Source organism: Alligator sinensis, unplaced genomic scaffold, assembly GCF_000455745.1.
Source record: "Alligator sinensis unplaced genomic scaffold, ASM45574v1 scaffold368_1, whole genome shotgun sequence".
Taxonomy (NCBI): Eukaryota; Metazoa; Chordata; order Crocodylia; family Alligatoridae; genus Alligator; species Alligator sinensis.
In genome coordinates, this window is record NW_005842025.1 from 1,073,350 (window position 1) to 1,101,249 (window position 27,900).

Sequence of the window (27,900 nt, forward strand, 5' to 3'; positions counted from 1 at the left end):
GTCTGCTGGATGCCTTTGGCAGTATCCAGATGCTGGTGGCTTTGGCTGGGCAGCAGAAAGCGTCACCTGTGCTACAGCCAGGCAACAGGGAGAAGTAGCAACACAGGTGGTGACAGAGGCCAGGTCCTGGTGCCAGCATGCCTTCAATCTAAGCCAAGTCATTCTGGCTCACTCCCAGGAAACTGCTGGCTGCTGGACTAGACAGCTGTGCAAAATATGGCTATGCATTGGTGATGCGTAGGGAGTGCATGCAGGTGCACGTGCATCCCCTGAAATTGGCTGTGCCCCGCCTGAGATTGGTTGGTCCAATGCTGTGGGCAGCATTTTTGGGTAGTTGCCGCTTGCCACTCCTCGCCTCGCCCCCGCCAATGCTGTCGGCGGCATCTGCGGGTGATCGCTGATTGCCACTCAGAGCTCACCACCCACCTCACCCCCCTACTGCCGACACTGCTGCAGCCGCCTGTGGGCGGTCCCTGCTTAGCCCACCCTCTCTGCCTAAGTCACCGCAACCACCTGTGGGCAGCCCCTGCTTGGCACGCCCGCACTGCTAAAGTCACCACAACTTCCTGCCACCATGCCCCTCTCCCAACACTGCCGCCACTGCCTGCAGGGGCTCACCATGCCCCCCCCACGACCCCCAGCCTCAGGAGGCATAAAGGATTCATGTAGCTATACATAGTGTCTGGCCACTGCTCCTAGGGCAAATCTTGCTCAAATACCCTGTAAGTTTCTGTGAGGCCCCTTGGATGTGCCAGTTTCTTGACTGTAGGAGGAACCTGCCAATGCCAATCCTTTATGGAACTGTGATTGCCAACCTGGCTGGGAAGGTTGTGCATATCTCCTCAACAGGATCCTTCCTTATCTTACATGGTTTGAATCAGCAGTGGGCTCATCTACATGAGCCGCCCACTGCTCAGTTGTTACTGTGCAGTCATTTAGTACTTGCATAACCAAGTGCTAAATGACTGCTGCACAGTAGCATCCCAGCACAATTGCTTAGTGATGCTTACTGCGCAGTAGCTCATTACTACTGTGCAGTAGCTTGTTACTACTGCACAGTAGCATTGCATCATAGTTCGTAACTGGTGATGTTACTGCGCAGTAGTAACAAGTTACTGTGCAGTAAGTGTCTCGTGTAGGTGCGCCTACTATTGCACTTCAGGTGTCACTCCTGAGCATCTTACTGGGATGAATAAGGTTGTTCAGATCTCTCCAGCCTACTGATTCAGACTTTGCAGATTTGGACAGATATCACAGCAGCAGCTGGATCAGACTTCCCAGGCGGCTTTGTAACCATGAAATCTAGAGACCCTAGACTTTTCAAGTTGAAACTGGAGACTATGGAGAACAAACTGGCAATGTAAAATGCTGCAGCTTATCCTTACTGCTGCCTGTCAACCCAGTTCTCAGACTTAATCACTGCTCAGGTATTTTCATCAGCCTCATTATTTATCCTTAATCTCAGTTTTTAACTGTCGCGTCAAAGTTTTTAGGCCTTTGTAAAGGGACCCAGGCCAAGAGGTTATACTGGGGTGGATCCCAAGTACTGCATGCTCAATGGGTGTCTTACTTCCCAATTTTCATATCTCTTCTGCCACGACTTGGTATAACTGAAAAAGGTGTCAGGAGGTATTATCTGATTGATGATGACTCAACAGCTGGTCGAAACCATTTGTGCTGCATCTCACCTACCATTTTACAATGATCTGTTTAATCCTCCCAAGGCCTGCCTTTCCTTGCAGCTCCCCTTATAGAACAACCTCCTGGATCAGGAACTGTCTGCAGATACCCTTTGGATCAAGGAATGAAAAACACAGGAAGTCACAAATAAGTTCCTTGTGACAAACACCACTCATCAACTTGCTGTCTTTAAAATAACATGGCAAGTGTGGTCTCTTCTAAACACGCTCAGCCCTGCAGCATGTCTCAGCTGCTTTTCTCCATGCAGTCAGGGCTCTTCAGGGTTTGCCCTTGCTATGAACCCAATCTGAGTTTGCTGGTCCATCCTGGGACAATCACTTTGGGTAATCTGGGGCCATGGGTATTACTAAATCCCATGGAGCCCCTAAAGGTACCTGACCTGTCGCTGAGCAGCAGTCAGAGTTCCATAGAGAGAGCTGGTGCCACCTTGGGCCATGATCCCAAGTCCTCAGCTCTGGTGGAGGGACATGGTGTGGGCCAGTTCCTTCTCTGGTGTTCCCCTCTTCCAGGGTTGGTGCTTTTGTGTAAGGAGTTCTGGGTTGGTCTGGGCCAACCCAGATCCCTGCTGGCTCCCATGAGTGCCACAGCTGCCGCCAGGTGTTGAAAGATCCAGAGGGGCTCATCAGCTCCTGCACCTGCAGCTTCTGAGTCCTAGGCAATGTTTTCTGTGCTGGCTGCCTGCCCTCTTCTCAGGCTGGGGCCCTTGTCCATTTGGAGCTGGGGTTGTGGCTCTCACCCTGGCCTGATGATAAGCCTGGGGAGAGTCTGCTACCCACTGGCTGCCTGTCCTGCCCAGGTAATGGTGACATGGTGGAGCATGCTGTCTGCTCACAGGCTCACCACTTTTCTGCGAGCCTGGCTGGGAGTCTGCTGTCTAGGGAGCATACCTGCAGTCATCACCCCAGTGAGTACGGGGCTCAGCCAGGTCCCTGCTACAGCCTTCCTCATAGAACACAAGTGAGCTAGATTTTAGAATCAGATGTCTACACATATGCTTAGGGCTGCTTGCAGTTCTTTCTTAGCAGAGCAAAGCAATGACATTGAAGAGACCTGCCAAAAGAGAGAGAAGCTAGCTGCCCTGCCTTCTAGCTTTGTTTTATACCAGCATTCTTCACTTATACTACATGGCTTGTATAGCAGGGGCCATGCCCAATTCTATCTGCAGAATGTCCAATGCAGCAATAGCTATAAGCAATGATTGGAGTAGGAAGACTACATGCCATGCAGCAGGACAGTCCTGACATGAGAGGATGAGGGGAGATCTAGGCCATTCAATACACTGAAAGACAACTTAATTGCCCACAAAGTGAGCTTAGAGCAGTGGTTTTCAACCTGTGGTCTGCAGACCTCTGGAGTTCACAGACTATGTCAAAGGGGTTCACGAAAGATGACTATGATCAATCAAAAGTATGTGAATACCCACATTTACAATTCAAAGGGGTACACACCTCAATTCAAAATTTCCAAAGTGGTCCACAAATGAAAAAAGGTTGAAAAACACTGACTTACAGACAGGGAAGAGCCCTCCTGGAGCTGCTTGGTACTGACAGGAGGGAACCAGCTGGAAGGGCAAGGCTCTGAGAGGAAGAGAGCTAAAATTTAGTAGGGTAAGGAATAGGTGTAGTCTGTACATGGTAACTTGGTATGGGGATCTGAGGTCATTTAAAAAAAAAAACTAGGGTCAAGCTATGCCTGGCCCTCAGAGGGGCATATAAAGAGGGAGGTAATGCAGTAGGAGATCCTATAGTCCCCTGTGGGGCACTTCTTTGGCCCATGCACTCACATGATGCCTAGGACAGAGCTCTACCTAGTGTGGGCCTTGCAGACCTGGCCGACTGTAGAAGGGCTCCTTTCCTGTTTTCCTTTCCTTGACCTGATGCAGTTATGCCTGGTCTCCAGCAAACAGGGACTGAGATGCAGAGAAGAGGAGTTATGAAAATCTACCAGTGCAGAGGAGACCTGAGTTATCTGCCAAGTACTGGAACTGTTTCTCCATTCCCCTTGTTCCACTGATCTTCCCTAGCTGTTTATATCAGTGAAAGGTGCATGTAACACAGAAACCAATCAGAACCAGTGCTTTGTAATCACTTTTCAAAAGTGCTGAAGAGTGAGGTCCAGGATGATCAGCACACCACTGATCAGCATCACTCTGGTGGAGCGGACAGAGTGAGAAGTAGCTTCTGGTCTGGTTACTCAGGGATTGGAGGTTTTGCAAACTTGCATAAGGAAACAGGGGAGGCCACTGATGATGCATACAAAAGAGTCAAGTAAAGATTAGCTAGGAAACAACCAGGAGGCACCTCCTGCTCTCTCAAACATTCTTGAAATCAAGCAGGATCTGCCCCAAAGGGATAAAAGGTCTGATTTCATTGGACCAATAAGAGAGACTCAGCATGGTTTTCATACTACTGTAGCAAGGAAGAAGAAAATATGCCAGCTAAGAAATGCAGGGGGATAAAGTTCATATGATTGCAAAATGCCTGCGATTCTGAGTCTTACACTGGATTTCAAGAAGAAGAGCATGTGCTACAAAAGAACAAAAATAGCTTTTGTTGCAGAGCAAGAGGAATATGAACATATACCAATCAGCTGGTGTGCATCATATGCATTGCAAATGCTTATTAAAGGAAATAGCTAAGAAACTTGTTGTACTGCTAACATACCTGTTTGAGAAAAGCCACAGAGGACTGTAGCTGTATTGGCAGAGTAGAGAAAGGTGAGAGTGTTGTACTAACTTTCAAAACATGAACTAAGAGAGATCCAGGTAATCATTTCATACAAATCTAGGCTGGGATTTTAATTAGGCACTGTTATCTTCCTGAATCTCAATGGGAGAGAGCACATAACTCTCTTAGACTCTTGAGTTTCAGCCCTAGCCTCTTTCTGGAAGAAAAATAAATATGAATCACTAGTTAGCATAATGGATCCAGGAAAAATCTGTAGTGTAGTTTTATAAGGAAAACATCTTGCCAATCAAACTATGACTGCTTTGTTTGATAGAATTGCAGGATGAGCAGATGAAGGGAATACAGCAGATGTAATTTACATGAATTTCAACAAAGCATTTGAAACTGTGTGGCAAAATGTTTCCTGAAAAATAATTCAAGATGGCTTCCATAGGAACTCTCACACTGACTGAAAACTGTAATGCAAAAATTAACACTGTGGATGATGCTAATGGGAAGTATATCAAGGAAGTTGGGTTTAGGGTGGGAGGGAGTAGGGTGGGGATTTGGAAGGAAACAACAAGCGTATATGTTAAATCTGAGTGTATTAAACATCTTCATTAATGAGGGTGAAGTAAAGAGTGTGTTAATGAAGTCCATAGTATAATTCTAAACTGGAAAAAGAGGTAACCACCTGTGAGGATAGAGAAATAATCCAAAGGGATCAAGTCAAATTAGAGACTCGTTTCATCTGAGAAAAACAAAAACTAATCTAGTTGGGAGGAACGGATCTGAGACATATGTTCAGTGGGAAGAAGAAAACCGGGCAGCATGAAGCTGAGAGGTACACAGAGAAAGTGGACAGCAGATTAGAAATGAGCTTGCAGTGTGAGACGGTAGCAATCAGTGCTACTTGGGCTGCGTGGTTGGTTGGCATACATGTCAGCTCACAGATCCCTTGGTATAGACTCCCAACTAGCAATATGTGTATACACTACCCCAACTGTAACTGCACAGACTAATCCAGGAACTACCAGTCTCAATCAAGCAGGAGTATTTTTACAGGCTGTGTGTGCATTTTGGGAAATTAGAATCACAGACAGACTTGTCCAGACAAACAGCTAGGAGATATTGTAATGCAGCTCTCAAACTTGTACAACTAGTGCTCAAGGTCAGACAAGGAAGTCTTCTTTCAGGCTTACAGCAGATGCCTCTAAGTCCTGACTCCCAGGTTCTGTTCTTCACGCTAAAACAAGGTTATCAATGCTATAATTTTCCAGCCTCTAAAATGGGAATAACTTTTTCTCAGCTTGTAGAAGGTGGTGTGTTGTAAGATGAATTCTCCTTGTAGCATTCTGGTGCCCTCAGATAAAAAGCACAGGTTTAATGTATTCATGTAGAGAGAAGATAATTGGCACTTACCCAATTCCCTGCCTACTTGCACACATATTGGAGTATTTGATATACAATTCAGCTCCTGTGCCTAGGATGAGCCGAACTCAAATCCTAGAGACACTTGATGGCAGGAAGGTGTGTGATGCTAGTGTGTGCACCTAATTGTTTATGTACAATCTGCAGTGACTTCCTCCTTACTGAGACCAGGGCAGTTTCTTCAGAGATCATCCTGAATGCATGGGCTTCCTGATGATCCAGAGAGGACCTTGCCTATCAGGAAGCCCATTCTGTGGTCTGCTTTTTTTTGGCACATTCATTCTTAGGGTTTATGTTGTGCTGGGTGTGAGCTGACCTTCCACAGCATTTGCATAAGATGCCCAGGATTGCCCAGATGGTTCTGAATCTCAGGGTAACAAACACTCTTATGCAAATGACAGGCCTTCTGCTTGCCACAGAACAGCTCTTTGCTGGCACCTGTTGTCAGTTTTAAATTATGCATTTGCCTTTTTCTGTGATGTATTTATAATATATGAGTGTAGCTAGATTGGCCTTTCCCAACTAATGCAGAGTGAGCTAGAATGGGGGGTCCTGGTGCGTCAGTCATCTGTTACCCACTGTATGGGAATCTGCTGGATGCTGCCAAAGGGTATGAGCCACCTGCTTTATTTAACTTCACAGGGAGAAAGTCAGTGTTGCAAGACTCATGCTTTGAGCTGTTTGTAGGCACGGAACTGATATCTGCCAGCACTTTGTCACCCACAACCACTGTGGTAAAAGTAGCCTGGCATGTGGAGTCCAGTGCCCAGGAACACCCTACAACAATTGTTTTTTTCTTTCCTTAGAATTCTGGCCAATGTGCCTTTTAAAATCCAAACACAGTGTCACCAATGACTTCCTCCTTATGCCCTTGACTCAGATTTGTGATGGATCATGTTAGATTCTAACCTGTTTCTGGACACCAGATAGTATCAATGGTTTGGCCCATCTACCCTTAGATAAGGCCATTTCATTCAGCACCAGACCCCATTCATGGCTTTTCCAACTAATGACTGCAGCAGTAGAGAGTACTTCTCAAGCAACAACCATCCACGATTCTTTGGAGACTCTACCTACTGGATAATATAGAGGCCTTTTGCTGATGCCCTGCTGTGTGCATTGGGAATTAGCCTTCTAGTACAGACAGGCAAAGCCACAATTTGTACCAGTGCAACTTGCACAAGTTCTGCAAGTGAGCTCTGTGGATGTGAACTGCTGTGTGTCTTGTCTGCACTAGTACATGAAATCAAGTCTAAATTCCCAGTGCAGGAATTAATGATCCCCTAGCCCACAGTACCTGACACCTGCAATTTGGGATTGCACTGCCCTCCAGAGTGCTTCTGAGTACAGTTGTAGGTCCTGGTTTTAACATCTGAACCCATCAATATGCCATCTATTGCCTGCCCCATATAAGTCCAGCTGTGTTACTCTAGCACATTCCTACTTTAACCAGGGAGGGGGCCTCTGGACAAGGGATCTTTTCTCTGGAGCTCCCTTTACCCCTTTGTCTGGCCTGTCCCAGGTATGTTTGTCTGCCATGGCTTTTTAGAAGGCCCTGGGGCTAAGTTAGTTTAGGATAAGAAGGGGTTAAATGGCTTACAGGACATCAGTGGCACTTTGTATCCAAATGAATACTAGAGGAATAGAGTTCTTACAAAACCTATTTTATGCATCTAAAGGATAAGTGCTGGGATATTTCTTTTAAAAATCCAAAAATAAATAGTTTTACCAAGAACTGCTTCTTGTTCTAGGCCAGTGGGAATGTCAGGTGAGCTAAACTGGTTCTGAGCACCTGGAATGGATCGGAATCAATATATGAATCAGCAATGACATAATTAGGCAGTTGCATTCCATCACTTAGATCACTTAATTCCATATGAGCATCTAAACACTTCTATCCCTCACAGTGTCCTAGCATGCTAACTGGCGGTAATCCAGGGAAATTATGCCCAATGGCCATCTCGGGAGAGGCAGAGCACTCGTCTGAAAAGAGAACACACCAATTAAAAGTGTATAATTAACTTTGTAAATATATCCTAATAAAATTAACCAAAGCAATGTGCTACAGATGTCTGAAGCATCAGGGATGGAGCAGATTGCGTTGCCTCGCCTCTATTTTAGTGCTTTGTATACTTATTTGATGGACTTTATTTATTCACTCATCACTGTAGCATCTGGGTCTGTGACAGCAATTAGACTCAGCAGAAACATGTTAAAGGAAACCGCCCACAACAGGCAGCCAGTCACCTGCTCCCTCCTGTGCCCACACCAGCAAACCAAAATAAAATGTGCTCAAGCAACCAACTGACCAAAACAATGTGACTCACACCAGGCTCCAGAACTCCAGACACCTGGGTTTGTAATCCCTGTCCATAGAAGTTAGCAAGAAGCAAAGGGTTTTTGTTGACAGGACCTGAGAAAGAACATTTTGTGCCTGAAAGCTTGCTTAACATCTCCCAGCTATACAGCTGGTCCGATAAAAGGTATCACCAAAAACCTCTTGCTTCTCACACATTTCCTGGGGAATGTAGGCCTTGAACTAAGGAAATATGTGAGACAGCTTGGTTCTGTATGATTCCTGAACAACAAACTTGCAGTGGTAGTAAGAAACAATCTTCCATTACAGATTCTCCATGTTGTAGAATACTGGGAGCATGCACTAGGCTCCTGGAAGGCCCATCAACTGCTGGCTAGGGCTGTAGCATGCACTGACTTACGACAGAATGGACTCTGAGGCATAGTTTTCAGGATCTCCCTTAAGCATACATAAATGGAATCTAAGTAGAAGATAGGTTATTGTGAAATTTGGATCTAGATGCTTAGCAAATCTGTGGGGACAGAGCTTTTCACTTTGGGCTCATAAATATCCTTCCTACAGGGAACACAGGTCACTGCATCCCCTACAGTTCCTTTGGTTGCTTTGTCTGTGAGATTCCCTGTCCCACCTAGAGAATACAAAACATTTTGCTTGGCATTACCCCACAGGCCAGCAGGCAGAAGTCTATAGTCAACAGCTGTAGCACTTGCAGTTCCCTAAACCTATAACCTAACCAGTATCCAACGAAATCTCCTTATGGTTCAGGAGAAAACTTTCTTGGTTGCATTTGCCTTTCTGAAAGTGCCTTGTACAGACAAGGTGACAGCTGAAAGATGTGACGTTTATCCCAGATGCAATCTGTTAAATTAATAAACAGTCAACAACCTGGAAACCATCTGACAGTTTCTGACAAGGGAACAGCTGACATTTCTCATGACCTTCCAGGCCAAGCTAAGAAGTCAAGAAGCCAATAGGCCTTCCTATGGTTATAACTAAAACAGACCTTTCTGTGGCAGCAGTGAAGTGGAGCATTCACAAAGATACTAAAGATAAAGTACCACTAAGGGACCACAGCATTGAGACTGCACAGCTACAGTATAAGAAGACAGTAACACAGTAAGGGCACGTCTACATGTGCATTTAAGCACAACTAAATGTAATGCATATTGAGCGCAGTAAGCGATTTTTGGCAGGTGTCTACATGTGCAAGGACTTGGTACTAAAGTTAATGCACTTGGTAATAAAGTTAGTGCCAAGTCCCTGCAGACCCCCCACGTGCACCCAGTGGCTGGGCAGACCCAGCATTAAACTTTGTGTTGGGTCAGTCTACAGGTGCATTAACGTGCTTTAACTAATCATGCCTACATTTGTTACCAGTTGCAGGTAGCAAATTTAGTCATGATTAGTCTAAATTCACCATTTTTAATGTGCATTAAGGGTATGCACATATAAATGTGTGCCCTTAATGCGTATTAAATTAGGTTAATGCACATTAACACATCTGGTGCAGGCACACCTTAAGTGAAGTTTGTTATTGGCACCTTAACGTACTTTTAGGGGGCTTCAGCATGATTACAACAGTATGGTGCAAGACCAATCCATGTTATAATATGGTGCCTATAAGGAGGTGCATTCTTCAAGAGACTGAAAGCCCAGCCCCAAGGAAGGAACAGTTCATAGTCTGCCTGGTTGGAAGCTCGGAGTCAGCTGCAACTGATGATTAGTGTGATGGGTCCTCTGATTGCCTTGGTTATCACCTCCTGCATCTATTCTGTCTCTCTCCTGCCATGTCTTTATTATTTTTGATGTTATTAGTCGGGAGGTATTATTGCAGCAGTAGGGTACTGGCAATCCCTCATGGTTTCTATCAGTGGCACAACTTATCCGATGCCTTTCTTTCCCGATGTCCGAATTATTACTTGAATCACAGTCCTATAGAGTTGCATGATTCTCTTTATTATTCTTTGTGTTCCTTTACACTCACAACTATTTCACAAACTGTTTTTTTTTTTTAGTCTTTCATAAACACCTTTTATGCTGTTTCTTCTTTACTGATATACAACATGATCAAACTAACTCTTGAACCATTTCTTGAACTATCCAGAAGTGTTTACTTTCAATTTTTAAATTTTCTTTTTTTGTTGTTTTTGTTTGTTTTTGGGGTATTCTTCCTTGTTTTTCAATCAACCCCCCTTGAAAAACAGTCAATAAAGAAAACAAAACCAAAGCAAGACCAGAATCTCTCAACATTTTGTTTATTTGTTTTTCACTTCTTCCTGTCTTTTTCTGGAGCATCCGCCCCACCTCTGTTTCTCGCCACCTCTCTCTTCCCCGCATGTGTATTTCTTCTCTGTGCAATTTTGTTCAAGTCTACTTACATGCTCTGGAGACTCCCAGCTTCTTTCCTTCATTCAGCCTTCTCTGGCATGCTGGCCTGATCCCTGGAATCTCCCTGACTCTGTCATCCTCTCTCCATTCTCCCTTACTCAGGAGATGCCTCCCGCTCCCTTCTCCTCCTCTGTGCCGCGCTGTCCTGCCCCAGGCTCTTTTATATGCAGGGAGCAGCTGCTCCTGAACTGCCATTCTCCTGGCTTGATTTCTTTTTTTTCTAGCTGTTTCATCTTCATTTTTTGTTAGTACTTCTTCACAATTAGTATGTGAGGATAGAGCCTTGAAGAAGGTTAAAAGCTCCAAGATCAGAGTGAAAAGGGAAAAAAAGAAGAGGCTGGTGTTCTGAGGGAGAAGAACAGAGCTTAGGTTGCCTCCCTCTGGATGCATGTACAAATGCGCTTTACTACAGAGTTGGCCAATTCGCTCCATAGCAAAGCATCACAGTCCTCATGTGTGCCTGTATTAGGGTGTAGTTGTAACAGCTGAGAGTTGTGTCTGTGTGATGAAGGTGCTTGCTGAAAACTCTGTGAGGATTAGACCAGGTGTTTCTTGTTGTTTGTTCATGCATTGTGAGCTGTATGTTGCTGCTAAGAGTTTAATTAAAGTAAAAGATTAGTGAGGCCTTGTGTGTAGTGAGGCCTTGTAAGATTAGTGAGGCCTTGAAAGTAATAAGGCCTTGTATGTAGTGATGCAGTTAAAATTAACCTTATCAGAAAAATGCAAAGGCTTGTACTGCTATTGGTCAGCCATAAGGAAAGTTCATAGTGTAAGATTGTGAGTGGCTGTGAGTCAACAGCGTAGCTCAGAAGTTATAAATTGGCTAGCACATCCGGAAATCAGCAGAAGACACAACATTGTGAGAGAAGCTACTAATTTAAAGATTAGTTGCTGACCTGGATTCGGTGGACCCGTGGATCTCGAGGAGCCCGAAGACTGAATACCACTGTTCTTCCTGGTACCCCTCGGACAGCGCAGATCAAGGACACCTGACTTTGCTGAGCTTTATAGAAGAGGAACTTGTAGTACATCAGGCATCAGAGGGGACTTCCAATAAGTTGCTGACGCAAATTGTTATTGTCTGTCATTGTTGTCTTGTTATACTACGCATAGTTGTGTTTTTGTTAAGTCAATAAACCTATTTTACCTTTTTACTCCTGACCACTCTCTCAATCCCAAACCCTCCCACTGGTGGCAGAACAGTAGTAAATTAATTAACTCTGCTGTAGGATAGCATTGCTTGCCACAAGTACTATCCTATGGCAGAGCACTTACGTGCTCTCAAACACATGGGAAGACTGTGACTGGGGCAAGCTGAGGCATGAGGTTGCTTCAGTACAGGGGCTGGCTGCTGGCTAGCCCTGCACTATAGCACTCTTGTGGCCCAGCCAGCCCCTCTGCTGCCTGATGCTGTGACCCAGAGCCCAGGGATGACCCCCCCATGCTCCCTGTTCCAGGTCAGCTGCTCCCGGGTGCAGCCTCTTCATGTGCGCCCAGGACCACCCCAGCTTAAATTGCTCTGGTCCCAGCTGCACATGAAGATGCTGTGCTTGAGAGCAGGTGACTAGGGCATGAACTGCATTGGAATTTATTCAAGCATATTTGTAAGGGCATCTTCAGCACTGCCTGGAGTCACGTCACCTCCCGTTGTAACAGTAGTGGCTTGTTATAATGAATTTCCTGCCATGCCTTCAATGTTATGGGAGATAATACTTAGCCACTACTGGGAAGCAACGGAGAATGGTTAGAGGCTCAGAACTCCTGCGGCTCTTAGCAGGGCTCCACCATCCCCATCCCCTGCCCTCACCACACCTGATTTTCCGGGCAATGTTGACCGCTGCTAAGGTTCATTATTAGCTTGACTCGAAGGTTTGTATCTACAGCCCAGGTCCGAGTGGCTGCTTGCCCTGTTCTGCCCTGCACCGATCCCAAGACAGCTACCTCTTCCTTGGGCTCCCCCCTTGTCACCCTCTTGTGGCTGGGGTCTTCTCTCTCTTCTCCTCTCCCCTCTGGGAGAGTAAAATTCCCCTTTGCTTTCCTCTTCTTCTAGGTCCCCAGAGTGGTTCCTTTTACACTGCCCCCCACCCCCGCTTCAGACTCACCAGTCACTTGAACCACTTTGCCAACTCTTGCTCCCAGCCAGACCTCACCTGGTAAGTAGCAAGGTCAGAGTTTACCCTGGGGTCTTTTGTAAGATCTCCTTCACTTGCTTGCTCTCTCTTCTCTCCTTCTTCCGTATGATCCCTTACTTCTTCTGCCACCTTGGCATTCCCTCAGCATCCTTTAAATCTCCCTCCTTTCAGCTGGGTCCTGCACAGCAGTTCCCTGTTGGCTGCCTGATTGACCTAGATGCTTCCCTTTAGCTTGCCAGCGTGGTTCTTCTTTCTTTCTCTTTGTTATTTTCCCATGCTGATCTCTTCTTTCACTGTTTGATTTCCAGCAGCTGGGTCTGCCGCGGCAACCTTTGATCTGCCACAGCCCCAGCCAGCATCTCCGTTCACCTGGATCACATCAGGGTTTACTGTGGCTCCTCTGGTTCCCCGAGCTAAGTCTCCTTCTCCTAGTTCTCCCTGATTCTGTTCATGGCAGGGTGGTCACAGTATTAATATCATTTTTAGATGTGCTCTCTGGGTCTGGAGAAAAATCAAAGGTTTTGGTTTTATTTGTTATTTGCATACTTATTTTGTTGCTTCCTTTGTTTTCTGAGGGGGGAAGCTTGCCCCATGTAAAATAAATGGACTGGAAATCAGAACTTAGAGTGGACTGGCCTTGATGAGGACTGGCCTTGATGAGGACTGGCCTTGATGAGTGACCTACTGACAGTGTCTCAGCTGAGTATAAGAGATGCTTTAACCAAACATAATTAACAGACTTAATAAAGGGGTAACAGTGGGAGATTCAATGGTCAGTTTCACATACAAAGTCAGACTAGATGGTTTAAGGCTCCCTTCTGGCCTCAAACTTGATGGAAAAACTGCCAGATATACAGGAAATAACACGTAGGTCAGGAGGGAAGTTGGAAGACTGGACTGGAGGATAATTGTTCTCTTTTCTGGCTATTATATTTGCATTGTCTGATTACTGTTCCTCACACATGCAGAAGCTTGCAGGAAGAAGCCATCACTCTCTGCTGAGTTACATTCAGATTCTTACAGTGGGAGTAGTATATAGGCTCACCGCCCTTCAGTGGAAATGTGACAGGTGGGTAGGACTGGAAGTCCCGCCCCCTTCACCCCACCCCCTTTCCCCTTATATGTTGCATGACATCACAAGCCTTGACCCTGACCCCAGTCATGTGGTGCATGACATTGCAAGCCCTGCCCCTGACCCCAACCACGTGGTGTGTGATATCCCCAACCCCACCCCTGCTCCCCCAGTCACATGGTGTGTGACATCAGCAACTCCACCCCCACCTGCCAGTCACATGGTGTATGACACCACCACCATATGGTCCATGACATCAGAAGGGCAACCCATGTGGCCTACCCCAAAGCCCACCCCCTCATGCTGCAAGATCCACCCTAGACCACGTGGTACAGTTGTGACCTATCAGACCCCAGACTACTTTAGCCCCTGGGGCACAGGCATGGCAGTGGGGGGATGACCCCTCTAACAACCCACTCCACCACCCCTGACCAACTGGCAGGGGCTTCAGAGGCCTCAGACCTCCCCAAGAACAACACCAAACCAATTGGAGCAAGTAGGTGGGTGGAGCTTAGGCTGCAAGCCCACCAGGTCTATCTGCTTTCCCAAGCAAGCCCTCTTTTTGTCTGAGACTGTGCTCAGACATGGGGGCAGACATGGAAGAGACTGAGGAGCACGAGATGGATGCCAAGTCTACCAAAACAAAACCGGGTACCATGACAGAACTCGAGCAGTCTGTATCAGACCTGCCTATGGAGAGCATGGACACCTCTGTCTCAAGGGACTCTGCTGAGGTAACTAATTTAGATGATTTTTGTGGGGTTCTTTTCTTGTAACTGTCTGGGCCTGTGTTAATAACAATGCTTTTGCAGGTAGACGACGCCTTCGTAGAGAGCTTTCAAAACCTGCACATTGGCACCCTGCCGAAAGTAAAGGTTTTTTGTGTGAACGGTTTTTGTTCATGTCCAAAAGAGCAGTTTGAGACCAAAGATTGATGCAACATTTTTGTCCAAAGACAATGATCGCTAACCCAGGCTTTGAGCCTATGGAGGCTATTGAGCCAGGCTACAAGGCCGTGGAGGTCACAGAGCAGGACTATGAGCCCATGGAGGTCTCTGAGCAGGGGTGTACTGGGGGACTATTTTCAAATAAAAAAGTATCCCAACTCTGTTCAGAAGAAGGTTTCTTGTGTGACCTGGTTTTGAACAACTGTTTAAGACGAGGCTGAAGATCTCTGTTAATGTTGTATTTCTTAACTGCTTAATAAACCTTGTTTTACCATGGTTTAAATTTGTCCCCAAGCATTTGAATGCACCACACGGATGTTAGCATGGGGTGGGGTGGGGCACAGAGGTTACTAGACATGCCTACACAGGAGGCTTTGTTAAAGGAAGTTTATTACTCTCCTGGTGAAGCTGGGAGTTTTGGCGGGGTGAATACGCTTTTTGAAGCTGCCAAAAGGCAGAATAAGGTTCTGAACAGAAGTGGGGTGGCTGGCTTTCAGATCAGGTTGCTTACACCCTGCACAAACTGGCGAGAAGACATTTTAAAAGAAACAAGACTGATGCTTCAGCTATTGGTGTGCAATGCCAGGCAGATTTGGTGGATATGCAGCGGTTTTCCAAGCACAACCATGGGGTTAAGTTCATCATAACAGTGATAGACATACTATTAAAGTAAGCTTGGGCCATGGATCTAAAAGACAAGTCAGGCGGTGAAATAGCTCAGGCCTTAAAAACAATTTTTACAGAGGGCTGCATACCTCAAAAATTACAGACTGAACGGGGAAAGAATTTTAAAATAAGTCTTTAAGCAAACAGTTAAAACAGTATAATATTCCCCATTTTGTGATGAACAGTAAAGTGAAAGCAGCAGTGGTAGAAAGGTTTAACAGAACATTAAAATCAAAGATGTGGAGGTATTTTACAGCCCACAACACCTTTCGCTACATTGATGTGTTACCAGAGTTTATAAAGAGATACAACCACAGTTTTCATAGAACTATCCACACCAGGCCTGTTGACATGAACTTCTCAAACTCTCCATGGGTATGGAAAACCATGTGCAGGGACTATTTCAAAATAAAAGCAGCATTACCCATGTTCAGAAAAGGAGACCACGTGAGGGGGTCTAGGACCAAAGAGAGGTTTGAAAAAGTTTATGAACAAACATTAACCGATGAGATTTTCATAGTGGATGAAGTCCTTAGATGCGTGCAGACACCTGTATACTTCCTAAAAGATTATGAAGATGAACCTATTGAGGGTTCTTTTTACCCTGAAGAACTACAAAAAGTGGACAGAGTTTACCGAGTTGAAAAAGCTCTAGCAATGAAAGGAAAGGGAAGAAAGAAGCGGTTGTTGGTGAAATGGTTGGGGTGGCCAGCTAAATTTAACAGCTGGGTGGAAGCCTCCCAAGTTTGTAACATATAGGGGTACCTCAGTCAGAAGGCTGAGATATGTGATGGCGGCTTTTACATCACTTTGCCCAGAAATGCTTGTGCCAGGATTTTTCTGCAGAACACCAGTTCGACCTTTACCATACAGCTGGTTAAACCTCTGGATGTGCTGGGGAACTGGGAGATAGGGTTAGCAGAAATACAATACCCGCACAGCTGGATCAACATCAACGAAGACACCCCTTTCAAAATCATTTCTGGGACTAAAAGATGGGAGTACTTCCTGCATCAGGGGTATTATACAACCATCACAGAGTTGCTGGATCTTATAAATGATACAATTACCATCCACCCTACTCCACCTGAATTAGTTATGTACTATGATCAAGTGATCGGAAAAGTGAGACTTAAAACCAAAGATAACTCTTATGCTTTTTATAACCAAGGTGAGCTAGCCTATATTTTGGGAATGCTACCCAGGTTCTCTGTTAAAAGAACACCCCCCCCAGGTGATATTACCTGTGGGTTCAATTCGCTCTATGTCTACACAGAGATTGTGGAACATCAGCTTGTCGGGGACTTTTCGGTTCCTTTACTATGCTGTGTCCCTGTCCATGGGAACAACAACAAGTTTGGCACCATCACATATGACAAGCCACATTATGTCCTCATTAGTCAGTACCACATTGACACAATCAGCATTGAAATAAAGACAGATCAGAACAAACACATCTCATTTCGCTTTGGTTAGGTGATCGTTAAGCTTCACCTATGCCCCCAGAAGACTTTGAGATTTTACAATAAGTAAAAGCATGATGGTGATGGTAAAAAACTATGGGGACCCTAACTTGTACAGAAGTTATTATAAACCCCAGGCCGGGTATGGTCTTCCCCGATATCAGGGGGTGCCTGTGATGTACAGGGCTGGTGTGGGAGGCATATTTTGCAGCCTCTTTAGAAAAGCCATTCTGCTTTTGAGACGGGGGCCTGGAGATTATTAAGCTCCATTCTAAAAATGCGGTGCAAAACATAGCCAAAGACATGATCGGTCACATCTCTCAAGCTCTCCTGGATAAGGTGGTCAAGCTGGCAAAGCAGGAGGGGTCCAGCCTCATGTATATTCAAAGGAAGAGCCTTAAAAGAAAGAGACACACACCACACTCTGGACATATAGCACCTCCTTAATCCCTTAAAAAGAAGACAGTTAAGTCGACAGTGCAGCCATACATGAAAAACCAAGAAGCAGACTGGGAGAAAGAAGAAGTGCTCTCCTGGAGGAAACAGAAATATATTTTAATTGTCATGGCCTTTGTTCAGTGTGGGACTGAAGAATGCGCCAAATCTGAACTGGATACGTTTCAAATAGCCCCTACGCAGACCTGCATTGAATAAAGCCTGTATGTTGAGATCCCTCCACTATCAGCTATTACCGAATCTGGCCTTCTTGACTTTTTCATAGCCAGAAATGGCAAAGATTACATGGATTTGAACAACACGCTACTCTACCTTTGCTGCAAGATTGTAAAAGGCAATGGAACTGATCTTGATGCCAGGGCAGCCGTAGGTCTGATGAATTACCTGCTGGCCTCTGTCTTCAGTCAGCTGGATGTCACTCTGGGAGATTCTCTCATAAGCCAGAGCAACAATTGTTACCCTTACTGAGCCTTCATCAAACTGGTTCTCAACTACAGTGATAACACCCTTGCCACCCAATTTTCTGTTGTCCTGTTTTACAAAGATACCCCTGGACATTATGAAACGGTCACACGGGATGGCAATAATCATGGGTTTCAGAGATGGGCAAACCTGGCAGACGGGACCAAAAAGATAGAGCTGCTTGGTCATCTCCACAGTGATTTGTTTTTTCAAGAAAAACTTGCTGAATGGCGTGGATGTGAAAATTAAACTGACATGCAGTAAAGATGCCTTCTACTTGATGGGCACCACAGCGGTTGGCCAACGTAAACTAAAAATCACATCCACCTCACTTTTTGTGAAAAAAGTAAAGGTAGCCCTGGGCATTCAACTGGGCCATGCAGAGGCCTTGCTTACGGCCAGTGCTGTATACCCTATAGACCGCATGGGTATGAAAGTGTTTAGCATGCCTGCTGGCAGCCAAGTCAGCAACCAGGAGAATCTGTTTCTGGGGCAGCTGCCCAAACGCATCATCATCAGGTTCGTGGATAATGATGCCTTTAGCAGGAATCAGATTTTGAGAACGGTAACTGCATGAGAGAATACATGTAGCTGGTACAGATAGCCAGTAAACATATGAAAGACCGGGCTCTGATAATCAACCGTGAGGAGTTTGCCCTGGGATACACCTTGTTTGCCTTTGACCTGTGGTAGGGGAGCCCTTAATTGTTCCAGGTCATGGCTGGGCACCAGATACATTTTTTCTGCATGCTCCATCACCGGCTAGTCAAGAGCCCTGTAATTAGAGGGAAAGCAAAAAACTTAACAGAGGGCCGATAAATCCCCCAGACTGTTTCACCAGCTGTTTCTTTTTTTTTTTTTTTTTTTTTTTTTAGGGGCAATCTTTTGTTTACTTAGGTTTTTGTATGATCCTGCATCTCTTTTTCAGCATGTGATTTTGATGCGGTGTCAAAGAGATGTTTCCCTTTAAGGTGTTCAGAGCAATTTCTGAAATGGCTGCTACTAAATCATCAGAGGCCAAGCAGAGTATAGGTTTTCTCTGCTGAGGGGAGGATGGAAGAAGCAGTTAAGAGAGCCAAAATTTCTTTTTACGTGGTTAGACACATTTCCCTTCCACCGTCTTGAGAGCTAAGAAGAGGCTGCTGCTACATCATGTCTTTTTATTCCCACCCGCTGTTTAAAAAAAATAAAAAATAAAAAATGTATGCAGCAGTTTGGTTGGGAGGAAAAAGCCCGGTTCTTAATCTAAAATAGTCCAGGGTAGAAGCATTTAAATCTACCACCAGATACCCATAAGGTGCTTTTGTGGCATCCTCAAAAGCTTCTAGACATAATTGGGCCTTACCTGGGTACATTTGCCGCACCAGGGACACTATCTGTAGCTTATCCCTGGGGTTTTTAAACAAAACAATGTATTTTATGTTAAGGGTAATGGTGCAGCTCCTTTTCCCTTGACAGAAAACATTTTGAACTATATACATAATGCTAAGATTCCGATGGTGCATGTACTCGGTAAAGGCTTTCTCGATTTTGCCGCTGTCACAAGCAGAGTCCATCAAACCGTATTTATTTTATTAGGAGGAAACAAACAGTTGTCATTGAGACTGTCTGGTAGACCCTCTACAAACTTGATAAAAGAATATTGACAAAACAGTTCTTTATACAAAGGCTGCCAACAGCTATAGCATCACACGATATTCTCAGGCATAACAGACAACATTCTATCAGCGTGATCCAGAAGGTTTTTTATAAAGTATCTTTTACCACAGTTGCCAGGGGCTGCCAAAAATCACAGGAAAGGGGTGCTTCCATTGCATATCCATGTTCAAAAACCATAGGGGAGACAGTTAAAGTTTTCTGTGAGGACCCTTTTGTCATAAACAACTTCCTGAGTTTCTCAAGGCTTTGGTTTCTGTTGTCCATTTGCTTTTTTTCCTGACAATAGAGCGCTGTTGTATCACAATTGTTTTAGGGGTGTCCCCAGCAGGGTTTGCCCCATAATGTAAAGCAAGGTCTCTCAAGGTTTCAAAGTTTTCTTTTTCACAGTTGGCCACATTCAGGGTAATCCCTTTGATCATCAAGCAAACCTTTTCCCTGGACAACTTGTACCTGTAGGTTTTTGGACTGATTGACACAAACTCCGTGATGTGTTCATCTGGTGGGATTTCTCTGGGGAGTTCATCTAAATAATCACCTAGTGAGGGTTTCCAATCTCCCTTGCAGCTCACAAATATCATGGAATATCACTGGTCTTTTAAGCTAACAGCTCATACAACTCTAAGCATGCATAAGCAGTGGTGAAACAGGCTATAAAGATATTTGTGTTACCCAAGAGCATATAAATGGTCTTTGGCATGCTTCCAAGACACGCAGGTTGCCTAATCATCAATAAAGTCGCAAGATGAAATTTCATAGGCGGGAGAAAAGAGGTAGCCAAAAAGTTCGTTGAGGTCTCTTATGATGCTGGTGCTGGACAAGTTGGTTCTCTGACCAAATCTATCCCACAAAGAATTTAGAAACAATTTTGCTATTTGGCACTTTGCAGGGTTGGGTTTTATATTGTCTGGGTGTAAGGTCATGCCTTCTTTCTGGAAGAAATTGGCCATGTATCTCTTTTGTTTTTCTTGGTCAGTACACCAGGTGGGGTAGCCCAAGACTTCCTGCTTCTGTCACAGGTGCATTTTTATGTTCCATGAAAGAAGGGAGCTAGACCTATCGGCAAAATGCCAGACCTCATAGATTTGAGCTACTCTGTACCCCTTGGTGTACACCAGAATTGAATAAAGCTATCACCATGTGCCCAGGAGGGCCCTCTCTTCATCAGTGTGGTCACACTTTTGCTGTCTTGTTTCCGCGCAGAGGCAGCACAGCATGAACATAAGCTTCCCGTTCACCCTGTTGGGTAGCACAGGGAAAAAAAGGTGGGTACAGTGTCACCCTGGCTTTTCCAAAATAGCTTGACAGGGGTTGGAAATTGTCATGAATGATTTCAGGGTGTCCGATTGGGTATTCCTTCATTTTGTTTATGAAGGGGTAAAGACTGGTAAAATCGTAATAGTGTATTTGTTCGCCAGGTTTAGTTTGGTAATATAGACAGATGGCATTAGTTCTTCCTCCAAAAAGACCACCCCTAGGCATCAGTGGAGAAGGCAGTGGGGTTCTGCTTAAAAAAATCTGCCAGCTCCCCATCCGTTTCTAACAGAACCCTCCACTTGTGCTCCCAAATGGTCCTAACAGTAGCACTATGGTCTGCAGTTCCAAAAACATAAACCTGTACATGGCCATGCAGACGGAGGCCAGCGTGATCTATTGGAAAGGATCTATGCAGCATTCTACATTTTGGAGTTCACCATCTATTTCCACTCGGTTTACCTGCCATGTCATTTTCATAATCTCATCCCTGTAGAGGCAGCAGGCCTCTTGCAAAATTTGTACATCCTGCTGGCAATAATAGGCCAGCTCCTTTTGCATGTGAAAGGTCTTATTGCGGTTATCCTGGTACCATTTTAAAAACTGTTCCTTCTCACTGGACATCATACTTTCAATGCTGTAGTGCACCACTTTTGGGAGAGGCCCCAAGTAATTTTGGTTTTCTGCAGTGTTGAAAAAAATGTGGGAAATAACCATTGCATCCTTCAAACCCCATCACCTGTGGGAGCCTGCTAAGTTTCATTGGCAAAAAGTTTAAAGAATTTATTAAATGGATGCCTAGCCTGATCACTTCTATGCACGTGAGTTTACCGCCCTGGGTGATTAGTTTCATGCCCATTTTTTTCCTTCAATAACTGGCTAACAATGAAGTAACCATCATAGCCTTTGGTGTTGTGAGCTATGGAGATGTAGTCCTTGAACATTTTATCCATAAAGACCTTAATAAAAAAAAAAAAAAAAAAAAAACCAAAAGACACTCTTCATCCTTAAACTCCCAAGTGCTTTCTAACTTTTTGGGCTTAGCTGTACAAGCCTTTTTGGGGGTTTTGCCTGTGGCTTTCTGAGGGTTTTTTCCCCCCTGTCTTTGGCTCCATTGCAAAAATGTAGTTGGGCACATGCATCCTTGTCTCCTGCACACATTCAAAATCATAAAAAAAAATTAAAATAAAAAGTACCCCTCGCCTTCTTCAGGCTTTTCAATTTGGCGCATAAAGCACCAGTGCTTGTTTACATCCATTATTTTCCCATAACACTGTTTGCACTGCCTCCCTTTGCACTTGTGGTTTTTGTTCACATAAGATTTACACTCATCGCACAGAGTTTTAGTCAGGCATTCGATCCACTTTTCAGAGGCCAGGGCCACGTGCCTTTCTAAGCACTCTTTGGAAAGACAGAACAGCTTACAATTAGGGCATCTCTGTGTCTTGGCCATGTTTTCAGTGCAGTTTGGGCTCAGGCAAAGATGACATCGGAATCTGCACACATGCCTATAACTGTACAACGTCTGACAAAGATCATAATAATTTCTCATGCCAAACACCTTTTTACATCCAAAATACCATAATAATGTTCACCATGCAGCAAAAATATCCAGGTGTCAGGGTACCTAGGCATGTCCTATGTTTTAAATAAACTCCAACCATTTTTTCCCTTCTGCATCACTATATGAATATTAACCTGTTCAAGGTCTTCAAACAAAGGTACTTGGTGGAGCATAACCTTTTGATATATAGGCATGCCTAATTTCCTGTGCAGTTATTTGGCACTATCTAGCAGTTTGGTATCTCTGGCCCCTCTACATTTTCTAACAGCCAATAGGCTGCCTGCAGAGCACAGGTTAGTATCATAGGTATTCAAGTTGATTAAATACTTCCTTTTTTTAGCAGTGATCTAGAAATAGGGGATAAAGCTTATAACTCTACAGCTCCCACTGCCTGTGCCTTTCACAATGACCACAACCAGCTGAAATGTAGAATCAAGCAATATTTCTCTCTGGCTTTGTAACGGGTTGCTGATCCACTCTAAAAACAGCTCTGGGGCCAGCTCTGGGGTCATCTGGTTTAAATGAATAGATTGAGAGTATAAACAGTTTGCCATGCTATCTTCCTGAATACGTAATAGGCTTGTGCAAGTCAGCAACAATCCAATCCAGCTTTGGATCTGGCCACTTCAGATGGCCACGATCCAATCCAGAGCTCTGGATCAGTTTGCCGCTTTGATCCTGCCAAAGAGGCGCTGAAGCTTCGGAGCTGCCTTGGAGATCTGGCTATAGGTTATAATGGGGGATGAATGAAATATCTATAACGTTATTTTAGGTCCAATTTGGGTGCAACTTGAAGTGGTGGTAGCCTCCACTGAGAGCATAAAGCCTGCCAAGTTTCAAGAAGATCAGTATATAGGTTTGGGGGGAACTGCACCCAAAAATCCTTGAAAGCAAAACTCCTGTTATGTCTATGTGTTACACCACAGGGGGCTAAAAACTGCAGGGGTGGTAGCCCTTGGTGAGGCCATAAAGCCTGTAAAGTTTCAAGAAGATCAGTGCAGGGGTTTGGGGGAACTGCACCCCAAGCTGCTGACAGGCAAAACTTGTCATGTGGGTAGGTGTTTGGGCGACTGCATCTGTGTTGGGGCACAGGGATGTTAAATCTAGTGCAGACCTGAGTTCTGGGCCCTGCCAGGCCATGAAGCCTGCCAGCTGTGCGTGTCTCGCTGGGGGAGTCTGTCATCCAGAGCCCTGTAACCCGCTGCAGACAGGCAAAACTTGTCATGTGGGTGGGTGACATTATGTGTGTGTTAAGCTGCACCTTTCCTGGTGCTGGGGCCTCTGCACAACACAGCAGTGTGCCCCACTGAGCCCTCATCCTCCCCTACAGCCTCACACCCGGTCCTCCGCTTTATGTGACAACAGGTAAAATAACTTAGCTGGCTCAACACCAGTATCATCAGCATCAAAGGTACCCAAATGGAACTGTCACAGAGCCTTTCTTTTTATAAAGGAATTGGCAGCAAGAAGTAGATGTTGTGTTATGTTGGACGTATGATGTTATTCATGGTGTGTGATGGATTATCTTGTGTTTTAATGTCTATATGAGTATTATAAAAAAAAAGAAAAAAAAAAAAAGGAGTACTTAAAAATATATATCTTTGGAAGCTTTAGGGTTGAAAACCTCTTTGTCAGGCTAAGGAAGTACCTGCAGTTGGTCCTGGATGGAAGGAATAGTAAAGAAGCCAGAGGCTGGCCTGGCCCGCAATGCAGGCAAGAAAGCCAGTCAGTGAAAATGGAAATGGAGGTGTCAGGGGGTGAGGGACAGGCTGGGGTGGGGGGGTAGAGGGGAAAAAAGGGATGTAGCAGCTCACGTAAAAGTAAAGAGGTGCCTAGGGTGTCAGCTGTCCAGCAGGTTGCAGCATGCCAGAATTCCACTGTCAGTGTCTATATTGAGTCCATGAGTTTGTGTACCTACTACCTAGGAGGCTGATGAAGTGCAGTTCATTGGCCCAGCTCGGAAAAGTGGTTTGTACATTCAAACAAGCACCTAACCTCATCACCAGAACTGAAGCCAACTTCCTACAGCTGAAAACACAAAACCTGCCAACTATCTCCAGTAGCCCCACAAACTGCACACCAGAATCTATCAAAAACAACAAAACCCAACTACCTGTGGGGGAACATTCCTCACCAAAAAAAAACACTCTGGAGTCTGGCAGTGGAGTTCTGGCAGACCATGACCTGCTGGACATCTGACACCCCAGGCACCTCTGCACATTTACCTGCATTGCTACATCACCCTTGCCCCGCCTAGTCCCCACCTAGCCTGTCCCTCCCCCCCATTGCCTCCATTTCCATTTTCACTGACTGGCTTTCTTGCCTGCATCATGGGCCAGGTCAGCCTCTGGCTTCTTTACTATTCCTTCCATCCAGGACCAACTGCAGGTACTTCCTCAGCCTAACAAAGAGGTTTTCAACCCTAAAGCTTGCATCCCAGGCAACTAAGCTGAGCTCACTGGGAGCCTCACAACTGCACTGCAACCAGCAAGCATCAGGCCTGCCAAAGACGTGACAGGTCTGGGGGTTCCCCAGCCAGGACTTTGTGCGTGCGTGCATTAGCTGGAGGTTATAGTGCCTCCTACCCACCTTTCACCAGGGGATCATTGGTCTTGGCATTTATGGGGTTGCCATGCCACCAGCAGTCCCACCAGGACTCCCTACCCTGGTAGAGTGCAGTTTTAGTGGTCATGCCCAGCACTTGGGGCCTCTTCCTTCCCCATAGCTCCAGTCCCATACCTCCATGTTCATCCTGGCAGGGTGTAACAGGTATCCGCTCTGGACTGATCCAAACGTGGCCCGAACACCTGTTCCTGGGGCAACTGCCCACCTTCATGCCTGCCATGCCTTGCTATTAATTGATGTTAATTAGTGGGAGGCTGCCCTTGTACTGCCTTACTGCCAGGGGGCGCTATCTGCAGCTCCATTTCCTCCCCTACACCGCAGTCCACACCTCGGTGATGGAATGGACATTGTGTCCTAGCCTTATTACAATCTGGCCCTTTTTTGTCCTCTCTGGGCCTTCCTTTCTTTGATATGCGCCCTCTCCGGCGCTAGGGCTCTCCCCGGCCCTATTTTATTATGTGCCCTCTTCCCTGGGGTTCCCCCAACAATGCTGCTCCCCCTCTCTGGGGCCTCCTCAGTAATGCTGCCCCCTCTCTGGGGCTCACCGTGCCTGCACCGGGGCTTCTCAATAATGCCACCCCCTTTCTGGGGCTCACTGTGCCCACACTGGGGCTTCTCAATAAGGCTGCCCCCTCTCTGGGGCTCCTCAGTAACGTTGCACCCTCTCTGGGGCTCACCACGCCCACACTGGGGCTTCTCAGCAATGCCCCCCTCTCTAGGGCTCCTCAGTAGTGTTGCCCCCTCTCCGGGGTTCTCAGTGCGCCCGCACTGGGGCTTCTCAATAAGGCTGCCCCCTCTCTGGGGCTCCTCAGTAACGTTGCACCCTCTCTGGGCTCACCACTCCTGCACTGGGGCTTCTCAGTAGTGCCCCCCTCTCCGGGGCCTTTTCAATAATACTGCCCTCTCTCTGGGGCCGTCTCAATAAAGGCTGCCCTCTCTCTGGGCTCACTGTGCCCGCACTGGGGCTTCTCAATAATGCCACTCCCCTCTCTGGGGCTCACTGTGCCCGCACTGGGGCTTCTCAGTAAGGCTGCCCCCTCTCTGGGGCTGGGCTGTGCACCCTGAATGCTGCACCCTTACTGGTGCTGGGGTCCCCACTCTGCTGTGGGTCCCCTATGAGGCCTCCTCCAATCCTTAATAGCCTCACCCAAACCACCAGTTAAAAACAACAACACAAACGTAAGCCACTTGGCCATAACATAAATGGAAGCGACGCAGCCGTAACAACAGTCCAGCCTACCAGGAAATACTCCGTCTCTCAGCCATGTCAGACGCTGCACCTTCAGCCAGGCTTTCCCTCTCTTCCAAGGCAGAGAGCTCCTTCCTCCTTGGCTGCTGGCAGCCAACTGCCTCTAGCCTCAGCTCTTAGGGCTTATAAGGGCCAGGCCCTGCCCCTTCTGGTCAGCTGACCTTCCCTGGTTGCCCTGGCAACCCACAGCAGGGTGCCTTAGTCACTGCTAGGGCTCCCTCCCTAGCAGTTTCCCCTCTTTAGGAGCAGGGCACCTCAGTGCTCTGTGACACAGGGAAATGAGCTCAGCAGGGGCGTGTTCTTCCCTTGCTGGCTGGTGATGCAGATAGTGTCCCCTCCAGCTGAGAGCAGGGCATTACTCAGCTTTTCAAAACCTCCAAAAAGGAAGTTGGTGCAGATGGAGTGAGGAGGGTGGCACTCAGTCTGTTTGCAGGTGGAGCTTGGGGAACCCCAACAGTGGGAGGTACACCTTTAGGAACACAAACTTCTCCACCAACATAGGATCCAAGCAGCTGCAGTGGGGTGTGACAACATCCCCAGCAATGCTGAACACCCTCTTGCTTGGAACAATGGTCGGTGGACAGGACAGGTGTTGCCAGGCAACCGTGGCCAGATCCTGTCACCTCTGGATGCAGTTTGCCCAGTAGGCCAAGGGGTCACAGCCCAGTGGCTCCACATCCTCAGTGAGATAGGTAGCCACCAAAACCTTGGTGCTACCTGCCCAAAGCTGGGGTCTGGTATGTTTGGACCCCAGCATTGAAGCCATGTCCTTGGCCCACATTGGCAGGGGCTGGTGTGGAGGAGACTGGCTGGTGCTGGTGGCGGTGCTGGTGCTGGGAGTGCTGGCACGGGAAAGTGGATCCCCCTCTTCCACATCCCCTTGCCTCTGCACTTCAGCCTCCCTGACTTTGTTCACCAGCACCTGCGTCCAGTGATCAAGGGTTTTGGGGCTGCCAGTGCACGTGCTCCCCTTCACCCTCAGGTTGCACATCACCTCCATCATGTGGACTGTACTGGACCACAAGGGATCCAGCTGTCTCCTGATGCCCTCCTTCAGCTGCCTCACCAGTGCCTGCACATCTGGTGACAGTGACCTGCCCCAGTCAGGAACATTGATCCTCTGGAACTTCTCCATTTGCTTCTCCAGTTCCCTCACTAGGGGGATCACCTGGCTGAGGAGGGAATCACCAGTGCTAAGGACCTCAGTGGCCTCAAGGAAGGGCTTTAGGACCAGCAAGATCTGGGAGATGGTACCCCACTCAGCTCTGTTCAGGTAGCCTTGTCCCCCTCCAAGGCATCCCTCACTGTTAGGTGCAGCCTGCATGCCACACAGCGGATGCCAGCAAAGTTGGCATCATGGACATCCTTCACCATATTGGCCCCATTGTTGGTGACCATGAACCTGCAGGTGACCTTGGCCTGCCCAACAAGCCACCCCTGCACCATGCTGTTCATGGCCCCCATGATCTCCCTTGCCTTGGGGGCCCATCCAGCACCTCAGCTTGCAGTAGAGCCCACCAACGGCCTGACTGAGTACACCAGTGCCCCGAGAGGGAGAGGTAGGTGTGATCACCACCCCGGCTGCTCCAGATGGCAGAGGTGAAGCGCAAGGCTACCTTCAGGCCTGGCTCTCCTCCCTCAAGTACTCCCTGCATGCCTCATACAGGGAGGACACCACCGCCCTGCTAAAGGTGGTACATGCGGGCACTTTGTAAAATTGGGCCAGAAGTGCTATGAACTGCCTGAATCCTGGCCACTCAACTAGGGAGAAGGGCTGGCTATCCAGATCAAGCAGCTCCCCAATACTCTGAGTGATCTCGTGCACCTTGGGAACATGCCCCCCTTTCTGTC

The 27,900-nt window shown here is 46.6% G+C and overlaps 1 long non-coding RNA gene across 1 annotated transcript in view; it reads left to right on the forward strand.

Moving 5' to 3' along the window:
- LOC112550071 overlaps window positions 1–14,920 on the forward strand; it is a 66,673-nt gene extending 51,753 nt beyond the window's left edge. The window contains exons 4-5 of the long non-coding RNA XR_003093734.1: window positions 13,211–14,441; window positions 14,520–14,920. This is a non-coding gene — a long non-coding RNA (uncharacterized LOC112550071). The remainder of the gene's footprint in view (window positions 1–13,210; window positions 14,442–14,519) is intronic.
- Window positions 14,921–27,900: the final 12,980 nt, after the last annotated feature.